Source organism: Mauremys reevesii, linkage group 15 (genome assembly GCF_016161935.1).
Source record: "Mauremys reevesii isolate NIE-2019 linkage group 15, ASM1616193v1, whole genome shotgun sequence".
NCBI lineage: Eukaryota > Metazoa > Chordata > Testudines > Geoemydidae > Mauremys > Mauremys reevesii.
Genome location: NC_052637.1, coordinates 16,776,142 through 16,791,540, shown reverse-complemented (window position 1 = coordinate 16,791,540; position 15,399 = coordinate 16,776,142).

Below are 15,399 nucleotides of genomic sequence, written 5' to 3'. Positions count from 1 at the left end.
GTTGTTAAATCACTTGTGTTGGCGGTACACGTCCTCACCTGGAGCGCTTGTATTGGTTGTCAGGGTGGGGCATTGTGGGACAGCTCCTGAAAGCCAGTAACAGTTGCCATGAGCAAAGCAGTGTCTAAACTGACACTGCGTCAATCTCAGTTACATCGACCATGTCTCAACGCCACTTGGGGAAGTGATGTTACTAAAGTGGGCCTAGAGAGGCACTTACATCAGCGGGAGCCAGATTTAGGTGAAGACACTTTCACACCTAGGTCAACACCAGGCAGCTTATGTCAACCTAACCCTGTAGGCCAGGCCTTATATTGGACTTGGAGACTTTGGGGGCACATGGAGGGTAGGAAGTGACCCAGGAGGGCAACACCTCCAGGGTACTCCAGAAGGCTCAACTTTGTGGTATTTGGTAAGGAGGGATAGCTTAGTGGTTTGAGCATTGGCCTGCTAAACCTAGGGTTGTGAGTTCAATCCTTGAGGGGACCATTTAGGGAACTGGGGGAGCTGTCCTGCTTTGAGCAGAGGGTTGGACTAGATGATCTCCTGAGGTTCCTTCCAACCCAGATATTCTATGAAGGCCTTGGGTCAAAGCCTGGTAGAGCAGGAGGGCTACTAACTACCCTCATTGCAGAAGGACCATAACCCTCTAGGAGAGTAAGGACATTGAAAACTCTTAGGTTAGAATAAGCCACAAATAAGGGTTAGAAACTGGATGGAAGGAAGGCCCTTCCTGCTGGGATGCAAGAGACTGGGATCAGGGTGTTCTAACTGTTAGGACTCTACTCCACAATCTAAAATCCCTTTTGGAAAAGACTCACAAAACCATTCATACATGAACAACACACACTGATTAGCCTGTTGTATCAGTCCATATTCACTTTAAATCCAAACAAATATATTGTAAGTTACTCTCTTCTGCAGGAGGCACGTGTAAATTCATTCCTGTTCTAAAGATGTTATCACTTCATGCCGCATTCCCCATTTTACATATAGGGTTAGTGCCATATCTCTAAAATCAGACTGAACTAGGTAAGTATATGCTCTGTAACAAAAAACAAAACAAAACCAAAACCCCAGGGAAATGTACAGCTAAGGCACAGAGCTGAGTGAATAATGGATTTTTCGGTGTGGGTGATGAACTGAAAACTAAAAAAGAAAAAAATGTGTCAAATAAAGAACTCAAAAATATTTCATTTTGAATCGACCAAAATATTTCAAATCAACTTAAAAAAATTGGTTTTTTAAACAACTTTTTTCTTAAGTTTTCCATTTTGATTCAGCTGTTTCAGGCGTCTTTCTGATTTGTGTATGTTTGTTTTTTTTAATTGGCCAAATTTGGTATCAAAACATCATTTTGAATAAAAAAATCTAAATGAAACATTCTGAGTCTTTCAAAAATGTATTTTTCAACTGCAACCATTAGCCTAGTTTAATTTGACAAATTTTTCAACAAAAATAAAATGAATTGAAAAAAGTTTGCCCAACTCTACTAAAACATTGGCAGACAGCCTCCCAAAAGAAATATCAAATCTTATGTCTACATTGCACAGAGCACATGCCCAGTGCCACAGCTCCATAATGTGGCTACACAGAAATTACAGCCTTACCGCCCAACTTTTGTATCACTTTTCAAATGTACACTTCATTGCACTGAAAATTATCAAGCCAACACCCCAAATTCAAACACTTGCCATTTATTTTCTTTTTGAATAACCTTCATTTCACTGATGGAGAATGACAGAAAGAAGGAAATACGTGGTCCCTTGAACAGATCAAGAATGGGAGGAGAGGGCCCCACATACACAGTGTAGGAGGAGGGGACATGTGCATCTTGCAACACAACACAATGCACATCATAATCTGTTTTCCAAAGGACCGCATAGTCCACAGCTGAGCCTGAGAAAGGAGAATTCACTTAGTGACTCTCTCTTCCTGAATGGAAGTCTCCCTTCCCATCCCTAATCGCCCATCCATAGAGACTGAGAGAAAGATGCTTGGACCAGATTCCATGCTCCCTGCAGTGACGTGTCCTCTCTTTTCCTCAGGACCTGAATTGATCTCCCCTACGTACTTAGAGCTGTTTACTGTTGGGTAGACTGCCCAAAGGTTACAGAAAGTGGAGAAAGCTAGGTCCTGGGCCAAGCACCTCTGCAGCCCCTGCTGGTAATATGGAAAGGGACTGGAGTTTCACTAATAAGATAGCTGTCAAGGAAAATTTTGGAATGCTAGTGATGGTTGGGAATGCAGAGACCTTGCAAATTCTCTTCCATAGATGAGCAGAGCTCAGGGCTTCTGTGACAAAGTAGGAGTTTTCGGTGATATTTTTATGATGTTTATGTATGCCTCAGTTTCCCTCTGTGCTTTGCATTGCTACCCAGTTGGTGCAAAAGGGCAGCTCAGAAGACAGAGGTGAGCGTGTTGAGTGGAATAGGTTGAAACCGACCCGTATCACTGGAGGATCTGGAGAGACAAGGAGAGCTCCAAGGACTAGAGAGTTGATACCAATAGCATAGGAAAACTCGAGCAGGCACAATATGAGAACAAAGGAGAAAGGTGCCAGGTGGCAGGGGCTGTCTTTTGGAGAGACACAGGGATCTCACCTTGGACTGACAAAGAGACAGAGGATGGAGAATGGATTCCCCAGCAGCATGGCTGGCTGATTGAGCTGGCATGGCTGGGATGGACTAAGGCTTAAATTTCGCCTCTCTGTGCTAACCTAAGGACTTCCCAATTCTGTGTTCCAGATGACTGATAACCCCTATCCTATCTGGAAGAGGCTGCCTGGCATCATTGTGAATACTTGCTGAGGTGCATCAGTCCCCGAAGAGTGCAAAAAACTTTAGCTCAGTTGGACTCGCTGTGGAGAGAGCATGGTGTGAAGCAGGAGTGTTAGAGCCTGGTGGCTCAGTCCCAGAGGCATTAGGCCATGTGACATACCCTTAAGGTTCTGCTACATAGAAGGGGCTGCTTTATTTTCTAGCTTTGTGACAGCTTCTGATAGCAACCTCTGTCTATGTGCAGCACAGAGATAATGGCCTGAATGTGTGAAAGTGTAAGTCAGCTTACTGCCCAGAGGTTGTTTAAAGCTGGTTCCCAAACTTTTTACTAAGGCGACACACCAACTGCATTCTCTTTTCGTGCAACCCAACATCACATATATACACCCTTCACTCCAGCACCATAACCCTAATCCTGGACTGGGATTGAGGGGAAGACCCAGGGGTGTTGGAGAGCAAGCCCCTCCCTCATTCACTCTGCAGTAGTGGCTCCTGTCCCATGGGGCTGAGTCCTGGCTCCCACTACGAGTGTTGCAACCTTGCGCACAAGTGCCACTTAGGTTTGGCCAAAGATGGACGGGCAGCCAGGCCAAATTTGAGCTTGTGGTGTTGCATGAGATTGCAATGCCCAGAATGGGGAGCCAGGCCCAGCCCTGTGGGTCAGGAACTGGTGCTGTGGGGTGAGTGCAAGGATGGCTTGCTCTTCACTCCTCCTCCACTTCCTGGGGCCTTCCTTCTGTATCATGCAGGGAGGAATATATGTTTACCAGGGCCCAGTGATGAATTAATCTGGTCTTGGATGTGGCAACCCACCTAGAACCTTCCCTACGGCCCACTCGTGGATTGGGACCCACTGTTTGGGAAACAACTGGCTTAAAGAATACCTGATATCACATGGAATTGTCAGCATCTCTGATATGGAGAAATGGATAGAATCACTAACATTAAGAGGCAGAATACTACAGAGTGTCTAATACTTTAGCTAAAATGAGTGGCACTAGATATTTTGGATTAGAAATGCACTTGGAGAAGTGAAAAAGCAGCTTTAAAACACTAAGGCCTGGTCTACACTACGTGTTTAAACCGGTTTTAGGAGCGTTAAACCGATTTAACGCCACACCCGTCCACACTAAGGGTATGTCTACACTACAAGACTATTTTGAATCAACTTAAGTCGAATTTGTGGAATCAACGTTATGAAGTCCAATTTGTGTATCCATACTAAATACACTAATTCGACTGTGTGAGTCCACAGTAACGGGGCCAGTGTCGACTTTGGAAGCGGTGCACTGTGGGAAGCTATCCCACAGTCCCCGCACTCCCCGCTGCCCATTGGAATTCTGGGTATAGCCCCCAATGCCTGCTGAGGGGAAAACTGTGTCGAGGGTGGTTTTGGGTAACTGTCATCATTGAACCGTCAATCACGCCCTCCCTCCCTCCCTGAAAGCGCCTGTGGGCAATCTGTTCGTGCACTTTTCTGCTCAGTGACAGCGCGGGCGCCACAGCACTGCCAGCACGGAGCCCGCTGCAGTTATGGCCGTTGTCAACTCCTCGCACCTTATCGTCCACCTCTTCCACAGTCAGCTGCTGAGAAATAGGGCTACTTTTCAATGGTGCTGCGAGCACTGATGGACCATGGGGGACGTTTTACCAACATCAACGTCGGGTGGCCAGGCAAAGTTCATGACGCGCGTGTTTTCAGGAACTCTGGTCTGTTTAGACGCCTGCAGGAAGGTAGTTTCTTCCCGGACCACAAAATAACTCTTGGGGATGTGCAGATGCCTATAGTGATCGTCGGGGACCCAGCCTACCCGCTAATGCCCTGGCTCGTGAAGCCCTATGCAGGCACCTTGCACAGCGACAAAGAACTCTTCAAGTACCAGCGAGCAGTGAGCAGCGTGACCTGTGACTGTTCAGTTTCTTTACAGAGAAGCTTAACCTGCCCCTGTTTCTTTACCAAGTTACTGTTGACTAGCATCTGCAGTTACATACCCTGTCCACCCTGCTTCCCCCACTTCCAACACACATTTAAAAATAAAATACATGTTCCACTGTAACTTTACGAAGATTTCTTTAATGATGACTTTGCGTTAAAGGGTTGAAACTGGGACGTGGACTGTGCTGGGTAGGGTGTGCGGTGATGTAAAGACCGCCTCTAAACTCAAGGAATGACAGGCTCCTGCTCCCAGAGCGGTCTGCAGTGCCGGACTGGATGTTTCAACGGAGCCTGCAATCCCCCCTTTTTGGGACTCTGTGTGCGGGGGCTATGTGGCCTTGTGGCGGGGGAGGACGGATACAGATTCCTCTGCTGCGTGGCTCTGTGGTCCAGGACAGGGACCGTTGCATGAGATCTGTAACCCCCCCTCCCCCGCTACAAAGTCACGTACTCCCCACCCACACAGAACCTGCAAACCACCTCCCATACCGACCAGGGTGCCTACTGACTGCACTGTGTGTGTGACCTGCTGCTGATCCTGCCCCCGTGTCTGTACCCTGGTACAGGTGATTGTCCTGTCCAATTACCAACCCCCTTTCCCCCCTTCAAACACAGTCTCCTCTAAAAGAACATGACGGAAACAGTAATTAACAGAAAAGTATTTTTTATTATCAACTAGACAGTTAGGGGCTGAAACTGGGACGGGGACTTGGGTGAGGCGGGAAGGAAAGGACTTCTCAAAATTTAGGGTATGAGAGCTTTTGGGTACTTGAGCACTCTGCTGGGGTGCAGTGACAGTTTTCACAGCCCCTGGCGCCCCTCCTTCTGGTTATTTTGGGTGAGGGGGGTATGGGACTTTGTGGCGGGGGAGGGCGGTTGCAGATACACTGCAGGGGGGCTCTGTCCTCCTGCCTGCGGTCCTGCAGAACATGCACAAGGCTCCGGAGCGTGTCCGTTTGCTCCCTCATTAGTCCAAGCAGTGTTTGAGTCGCCTGCTTGTCTTCCTCACGCCACCTCTCCTCCCGTTCGCTGTGTGAGCGCTGGTACAGAGAGAGGGTCTCCCTCCACTGGCTCTGCTGGTCCGCCTCGTCTCGGGAGCAGCCCATAAGTTCAGCGAACATCTCGTCCCGTGTCTTTTTCTTTCGCCGCCTAATCTTTGCCAGCCTCTGTGAGGGGGATGCTGTGGCAGGTCTGGAGACAGTCACAGCTCTGTGATGGGAAAAAGGGAGTGAATTCCTTGCAAAGATACATTTTTGCGAACAATGAACACAGTCTAGTCTGTGTCTGTGAACAAGAGCATGCACAGCACCTATCTCGTGCGCACTCCTGCTGCAGGCAATCCGGAAAGCATAAACTCTGCCCCTGTTCCACCCCATCGCAGTGTCCCCCGACCCTTGGAATTCCGGGTTGAGATCCCAGTGCCTGATGGTGCAAATTTCATTGTCGCGGGTGGTTCTGGGTACATGTAGTCACTCATTCCTTCCTCCGGGAAAGCAATGGCAGACAATCATTTTGAGCCCGTTTTCCCTGGATTACCCTGGCAGATGCCATAGCGTGGCAACAAGGGGGCCTGTTTTGCCTTTTGTCACTGTCACCGTATGTGTACTAGATGCCGCGGACAGAGGCGATTCAGCAGCGCTACACAACAGCATTCATTTGCTTTTGCATGACAGCACAGATGGTTATTAGCCATATTGTACCATCTACCATGCCATTGTAAATTGGCAAGGTGATGATGGTTACCAGCTGTATTGCATTATACCTTCTGCTGCTGTCATAGGTGCCCCGGCTGAGATCAGCTGGGGGAGCAAAAGACAAAACTGGGAATGACTCCCTGAGTCAATCCCTTCTTTATAGTATCTAAAAATAGAATAACTCCTGCATAGAAGATGGGGCTAGTGTAGTAGAGTTCCAGTGTTTCAGAAAGCACAGCCACTCCATGTCAGATTATGCAGGAATGATGAGCTGCATGGCATTCACAGGGGGTGCTCCTGCAACAACCCCACCTGTTGCTTCCCTTCTCCCCCAGCCTTCCTGGGCTACCGTTGCAGTGTCCCCTGATTTGTGTGCTGAAGTAATAAAGAATGCAGGAATAAGAAACAGTGACTTGTTACTGAAATGAAATGAGGGGAAGGCAGCCTCCAGCTGCTATGATTGTCCAGACAGGACATTATGCAGTGGGGTGGGAGAGGAAAACAGCATCCTGCTGCTATGACAGTCCAGGCAGTACAGAATCTTTTCTTTACACATGAAGGGTGGGGGCTGATGGAGCTCAGCCCCCTGTTGCTATAATGAAGATGGTTAGCAGGCCATCTACTTATGGGCTGATGACGAGGACGGGTACCAGTCATATTGCACTACACCATCTACAGCAAGGCTGATGATGATGACAACAACGACAGATATCAGTCATATTGCACCATCAGCCACCCATGGGGAAGGATGCTACAGTACAGTGCCGCAGCATCGCGTCTACCAGCAGCATTCAGTACACATAGGGTGACATTTAAAAGAGTCAAGAGACGATTTCTTTTCCTTTTCCTTCTGGGGGGTGGGGGAGGGGGGTACATTGACGAGCTATGCCCTGAACCGCCGCGGACAATGTGTTTGACCGTTACAGGTATTGGGAGATCAGCCAAGAATGCAAATGCTTTTCGGAGACTGCAGGAACTGTGGGATACCTTGCGTCCTTAGTCCCCCCTCCCTCCATGAGCGTCCATTTGATTCTTTGGCTTTCCGTTACGCTTGTCACGCAGCAGCGTGCTGACTCTCTGCTACGCCGTCTGTCCGGAGATTTTTTAAAAATACTTTGGACCAGGCGTAACATTATGGTAATTTTCCTAATTAGATGCAGGAGTCGCTGAGCGAGATTGCCCTGAGGAGGGTCACTGAAGGAGATAGAGAGCGCATGCTGCGTGAAAGCCAGCACAAAGCAGGGGCCTATGCTGCCAGTATTATGGAGGCAATGCTCCCAGAAAACCTCAATAAAGCCTGGCGCGGAAAATTGCACTACCACGGAGCACCCAGTAAGGCAGCTGTCCCCAGGAACCTCCTGCGGAGGCTTTTCGATTTCCTCCTGGAGAGCTTCGTGGAGATCTCCCTGAATGATTTCTGTTCTATCCCCATATATATAGAGACCTCCTTTACACATACTTCAGATTCCTGTTATATTAAGAATAAAAGTTTACATGTTTAAAGCACTTACTGACTGCTCCTTCCCCTGATTCAGGGTCCGGGTTCACGGCCGGGGAGGGTTGGTAGGGGATCTCCGTGAGGGTGATGAAGAGATCCTGGCTGTCGGGGAAACCAGCGTTGTAAGCGCTGTCGCCTGCCTTGTCCTCCACAAACCCTTCCTCATCTTCCCCGTCCGCGAACATCGCCGAGGAACTGGCCGTCGACACTGTCCCATCGTCAGAGTCCATGGTCACTGGTGGGGCAGTGGTGGCAGGCTCCGTAGCGTCCATTTGCCGCTTTGATTTTTTGGTAGCCTTGTCTGGGGTCCTTGATTTTCATGCGGCGCTGCGTTGCATCCCGCCTGTATCCTCTGTCTCTCATGGCTTTGGAGACCTTCCCGTAGGTCTTTGCATTCCGTTTTTTGGAGTGCAGCTCCGAAAGCACAGACTCCTCGCCCCACACACCGATCAGATCCAAGACTTCCCAGTCACTCTATGCTGGGTCCCTCTTTCTATTCAGAGATTACATGAACTCCTCTGCTGGAGAGCTCTGCATTGCTGCCGGTGCTGCTGAGCTCGCCCCGATGTCCAACCACGAAATGAGATTCTAACTGTCCAGACAGGAAAAGGAATTCAAATTTTCCCGGTACTTTTCCTGTGTGGCTGGTCAGAGCATCCAAGCTCGGACTGCTGTCCAGAGCGTCAACAGAGTGGTGCACTGTGGGATAGCTCCCGGAGCTACTAAGTTCGATTTGCATCCACACCTAGCCTAATTCGACATAGCCATGTCGAATTTAGTGCTACTCCCCTCGTCGGGGAGGAGTACAGAATTCGAACTAAAGAGCCCTCTATGTCGAATTAAATGGCTTCCTGGTGTGGACGGGTGCACGGTTAATTTGAATTAACGCTGCTAAATTCGAATTAAAGTCCTAGTGTAGACCAGGCCTAAGAGGCCCCTTATATCGATTTTAATGGCTCTTTAAATCGGTTTCTGTACTCCTCCCCGATGAGAGGAGTAGCGCTAATATCGGGATTAACATATCGGAATAGGGTTAGTGTGGCCACAAATCGACGGTATTGGCCTCCGGGCGGTATCCCACAGTGCACCACTGTGACCGATCTGGACAGCATTCTGAACTCTGATGCACTGGCCAGATAAACAGGAAAAGCCCCGCGAACTTTTGAAATTCATTTCCTGCTTCCCCAGCGTGGAGAGCTCATCAGCACAGGTGACCACGCACAGCTCATCTGCACAGGTAACAATGCAGTCTTCTGAGAATCGAAAAAGGGCCCCAGCATGGACTGCACGGGAGGTACTGGATCTGATCGCTATATGGGGAGAGGATTCTGTGCTAACAGAACTGCGTTCCAAAAGATGAAATGAAAAAGTATTTGAAAGAATTTCAAGGTCTATGACGGATAAAGGCCACAGCAGGGACTCACTGCAGTGCAGAGTGAAAGTTAAAGAGCTCAGACAAGCCTACCAGAAAACCAAAGAAGCAATCGGAAGGTCCGGTGCAGGGCCAAAAACATGCCGCTTCTACGCTGAGCTGCATGCAATTTTAGGGGGCTGCGCCACAAGTACCCCACCCCTGTCCGTGGATTCCGAGGTTGGGGTTGTAATCTCAGCCATGGCTGAGGATTATGCGGACGGGGAAGATGACGATGAAGAAGAGGAGGATGAGCTAGCAGAGAGCACAAAGCAATCCGTGAACCCCAACAGCCAGGAGCTTTTTCTCATTCTGACGGAATTACCCTCCCAAGCCACTACCCCAGACAATGAAGCCATGTAAGGGAGCTCTGGTGAGTGTACCTTTGCAAATATCAAACATTGTTTTTTAAGCAAGCGTTTTTTAATGATTGATTTGCCCTGAGGACTTGGGATGCATTCGCAGACAGTATAATTACTTAGAAAAGTTTGTTAGCATGTCTGGGGATTGAGCGGAAATCCTCCAGGGACATCTCGATGAAGCGCTCCTGGAGGTACTCCAGAAGCCTTTGCAGAAGGTTTCTGGGCAAGGCAGCCTTGTTCCGTCTACCATGGTAGGACACTTTACCACGCCATGCATGTAGCAAGTAATCAGGTATCATTGCATGGCAAAGCATAGCGGCGTTTGGTCCCGGTGATTGCTGGCATTCAAGAAGCATCCGTTCTTTATCTCGCTGTGTTATCCTCAGCAAAGTGATATCGTTCAGGATAACCTGGTTGAAAAATCAGGAATTTAAGTAAGGGGGAAGGCCATTTTCCTACTGGGTTCGTGGACTGCAGCAGCTTAAAAAAAAATCCTTTCCTGCACGTAGCCAAGCGGGCGGGGGGGGGGGGGGAGGAGTGAAATGCCAATGATATTTTTCGCGTTTGGTCAGCGGGGATCTTCCCAGCTACCAGCCATGCAGTGGTGGTGGGGAAGGGTGGTGATTAGCAGGGAGCTAGCATGGTATTAGCCATGCGTTGGGGGGAGGGGTAAATCACTGCAGAAGCCGAAAGACAGTGGCTTACCATGGCCACATGCAAGCTGAATTCTGATGCCTGGACCTGTGTCTGTGAGATCTGTAACCCCAGAGCTGCAGGCACTCAGTATTAAGATGAAAAATGCGACCTTGTAGGGAAATCACATGTGCTATGTAAGGTGAATAGTGCTGTTCACTGTGAAAGACTATAACCATTGTTCTGTAAAATGTATCTTTTTAAATACTTCTCTCCCTCATGCAGCTGCAAATTTTTCAAGCCTCCATACTCCATCCCAAAGGCTAGCCCAGATAAGGCGGAGGAAAAAGAAGACACGAGATTAAATGTTCTCGGATATTATGGAAGTTACACACAAGGAAAGAGCTCATCTGAATGAGTGGAAGGAGGTGGTATCAAATTACAGGAAAGATGCCAGTGAACGTGAGGACAGGAGGGACACCTGAGATGAGAGGTGGTGGCAGGAAGATCGGCAGGAAAATCAGCGGTGGCGGGATGCAACTCTGGGGCTGCTGCGTGATCAAACTGACATGCTCCGGCGTCTGGTGGAGCTTCAGGAACGGCAGCAGGATCACAAAGTGCCGCTGCAGCCCCTGTATAACCACCCTCACCATGTTCCACATCCTCCTCACCCAGACGTGTAAGAACGCGTTGGGGGAGGCTCCGTGCACCCGCCCACTCCACCCCCGTGGACAGCCCAACCAGAAGGCTGTCATTAATGTGAAATTATTTTAGTGGCCTTCTCCATCCCTCCTATCCTCCTCCCAAACCACACCCTTACTTCTCTCCCTCTTTTTATAATGAATTAATAAAGAATTCATGATTTTTAAACTATAATGACTTTATTTGCATAAGTAAGCTGTACTCGAAGGGGGAGGGGGAGTTGCTTACAGGGAATGAGTCAATCAAGGGGGGTGGGTGTTCATTAACAAACACAGCAGTCACACCATACCCTGGCCATTTACGAAGCTCATTTTCAAAGCTTCTCTGATGTGCACCGCTTCCTGGTGTGCTCTTCTAATCTCCCTGGTGTCTGGCTGCGCGTAATCAGCGGCCAGGTGATTTGCCTCAGCCTCCCACCCCGCCATAAAGGTCTCCCCCTTACTCTCACAGAGATTGTGGAGAACACAGCAAGCAGCAATAACATAGGGGACATTGGTTTGGCTGAGGTCTGAGCGAGTCAGTAATGTGCGCCAGCGCGCCTTTAAATGGCCAAATGCACATTCCACCACCATTCTGCACTTGCTCAGCCTGTAATTGAACAGATCCTGACCACTGTCCAGGCTGCCTGTGTATGGCTTCATGAGCCATGGCATCAAGGGGTAGGCTGGGTCCCCCAGGATAACGACAGGCATTTCAACATCCCCAACTGTTATTTTCTGGTCTGGGAAGTAATTCCCTTGCTGCAGCCGTTTAAACAAAGTAGTGCTTCTGAAGACGCGAGCGTCATGAACCCTCCCTGGCCATCCCACGTGGATGTTGGTGAAACGTCCCTTGTGATCCACCAGTGCTAGCAGCACCATTGAAAAGTACCCCTTGCGGTTTACGTACTGGGTGCCCTGGTGCTCCGGTGCCAAAATAGGGATATGGGTTCCATCTATCGCCCACCCACAGTTAGGGAATCCCAGTGCAGCAAAGCCATCCACTATGACCTGCACGTTTCCCAGAGTCACAACCTTTCGTAGCAGCAGCTTAGTGATTGGTTTGGCTACTTTCATCACAGCAGCCCCCACAGTAGATTTTCCAACTCCAAATTGATTCCTGACTGACCGGTAGCTGTCTGGCGTTGCAAGCTTCCAGAGGGCTATCGCCACTCGCTTCTCTACTGTGAGGGCTGCTCTCATCTTGGTATTATGGCGTTTCAGGGCAGGGGCAAGCAAGTCGCAAAGTTCCATGAAAGTGCCCTTACGCATGCGAAAGTTTCGCAGCCACTGGGAGTCGTCCCACACCTGCAACACAATGCGGTCCCACCAGTCAGTGCTTGTTTCCCGGGCCCAAAATCAGCGTTCAAGGGATAGAATCTGCCCCATTACCATCAGGATCTCCAAAGCAAAGGGGCCCGCGGTTTGAGAGAATTCTGTGTCTACGTCCTCATCACTGTCATCGCCACGCTGCTGTAGCCGCCTCCTCCTCGCCTCGGTTTGAAGGTCCTGGTTCACCATATACTGCACGAGAGTGTGCGAGGTGTTTAAAACATCCGCGATTGCAGTATTGAGCTGAGCAGGGTCCATGCTTGCTGTGTTATGGCGTCTGCACAGTTCACAAAGCAAAAAAGGCGCGAAACGGTTGTCTGCGGCTTTCAGGGATGGAGGGGTGAGGCTGTACCCAGAACCACCCGCGACAATGATTTTTGCCCCATCAGGCACTGGGAACTCAACCCAGAATTCCAAGGGGTGGGGGAGACTGCGGGAACTATGGGATAGCTACGGAATAGCTACCCACAATGCAACGCTCCAGAAATCGACGCTAGCCTCGGACCGTGGACGCACACCACCGAATTCATGTGCTTAGTGTGGCCGCATGCACTCGATTTTATACAATCTGTTTTACTAAACTGGTTTCTGTAAATTCGGAATAATCCCGTAGTGTAGACGTACCCTAAGTCTGATAGTTGGGGGTGGTGAGAGACATTAGACGTGTGTGTGTGTAGGGGGAAAGACCTGGAGATAGCCTATGGATTTGTCTACATGGGAAAAGTGTACCAATTATATCAGTATAATTATAATAGCAGTTATACTGATAGCTCCCTGTGTGGACACTCTATTTTCAGAATCAGAGTGGGTTTTTTTTGCTTTATCTTAAACACCTTCCAAAGTGACAAACTACATCAAAAAAGGGCACTCTTATTCTGGGATAAGAATGGCCACATTTGGGGAGTGTGAAAGTAGAATGAATTATATTGTAAAAATAAGAATGGATTAAAGAAATGTTGTATGTACCTTTAAGCAGAAATAAGAAATGTTGAAATACAGGTGCCAGGAAAAGAAACATTAGGCATAAACAATGGTGCTAATGGCAAAACATTAACAGAAGATGGGTAGTAGTTAGTAAGAAAATAAGATATGCATGCCTAGCCCAGGTAAACTTATCTGATTCTGCTCCCTTTGTTATCTTGTTAAGTTCTCATCCTTTTATCTGTATAAATAAGATAGTTTGTGTCTTGCATGGGGCTCACATTATCTGGGTGTTATTAGCAAAGCGCTATGCTAATAAAACAGAGTGGTCTGACAAACTGTGAGTCCTGAGTCTAACTTTGACAGGAGCGGGGGCGGATTATACTGGTCTAACTAGATTGGTTTAAATTTTCACCTCATTTTATACTGATGTTTGTCTAGATGGGAAAGTTAAATACCCCAATCCCATTGCAATTTGGGATTTGCAGATTTGGATTTATGATTCTAATGACCCTTGGTTCCTTAGACAGTCCTACTCAAACTGACTTTGAAGTAAGGAATTATTGATATTGTTTCCATTTCTAATACTAGAATGTGTGGCTGAACCATCACATGCAGGCTTGATTGGCAATTTCATAAGGACCTGAAATAAAGGATCCATAGTTATTAAAACTGGTAATGAAATCAGCTTTCCTGGAAAAAAATAATCTAGAACAGGCTAATTATTGTATTGGATTAATTGGATTGATTATTACTTTCAATAAACTTTGAATATTGTCTGTTAAAATCTTACAGTTTGTTTTTTTCCCCCTAGAACTATCTTTATTTTATTTTCTGTATTTTCTAACTTATCCTTAACAGTTCTCTACTTACAAAAATGGGTACATTCAGGAGACGCAATGGGCTTGTTCGGGTTTGAAATGAACTGGACTCTGGAGACAGAGTTGGGATGATCATTTATTTGTGGTTTTCTTCCTTTATGAATCCAAAAGTTAACTTCCGTGTTAAGGGTGTATATATATATTGTTATTAATTTATCTGGAGTCTAAAAAACCTGGATTTGGTATGAAACTAAATAACAAAAGATTCAATCATAGAGTTAATTTCTGCTTGCATGAGTTAGTTGTAATGACAAGTAGGAAAAAGCAGAACTACCCCATAAATGAAGACCCTGGATTTTAAAACTCAGTTCACTTGATCTGAATTGGACTATATAGGAATCATTGATGTTAGAGATGGAAAAGCTCTATTCAAGCCCATCCTGTCTGTCTGACTTAGAAAAGTAGGCTTGTTCCATGTTGTCAGTTCCATGGGTTGGCTGCAGTCTTCAGGTTATGGATTCAGCATCAGAGTCCACCCCCATCCCATCCCTTGCAGCAGAAAATTGTGGTCCAGAATTCAAATGACAAAAAAAAAAAAATAAAGGAAATGTCCAGTCCTTCTGGCTGCAAAAAGAACATTTAAATTGTGCTTAACCATGTTGGTGGATGTTGTGCTTGGGAAATAATGAAATGTCAGTGGGCAACTGGTTCCTGTTGGTGTTGCTGGGTTAGGGAACTAGGACTTCAAACAGTTATCCCTCTCCTCTGCAAGGAGGAGACTTCCCACGAGTTCCAAAATTATCCACTGACTGTCCATATTAAAACCCAAATCACTTCCCAATCTTTCCCCTGGGGAGGCTGTCCCCCAGCTCCACAGATCTTATTGACAGAACATTTCCACTACCCTCATTAGATTAAAATCTGCTAGGCACCAATGTGATGGTGGTGGTGGGGAACCCTCAAGAATGAAGTGTCCAGGAAGGTGGGGCAGTGTTATAGCTTCAATTTTCTATTAGGCAAAAATCCCTTGATCTCAGGATTTGGTCTTTAGGATTGCCAAGCTGAAGCCTCTCTCCATTTTGCTGCCCCATAGAAATTCCACCTGGACCTTGGTCTCACTTCAGGATTCAGAGGTGCTTGCACCTGTTTGTGTCTCATGCCTGGACAAGGTTTCAAGAGGGGTGGTTTCTATTTTATGGCCAGCTGAATACAGTAGAACCTCAGAGTTAGGAACCCCTCAGGAAGGGAGTTTGTTGGTAACTCTGAGACGTTCCTAACTCTGAACGAAACGTTATGGCTGTTCTTTCCAAAGTTTACAACTGAACATTGGC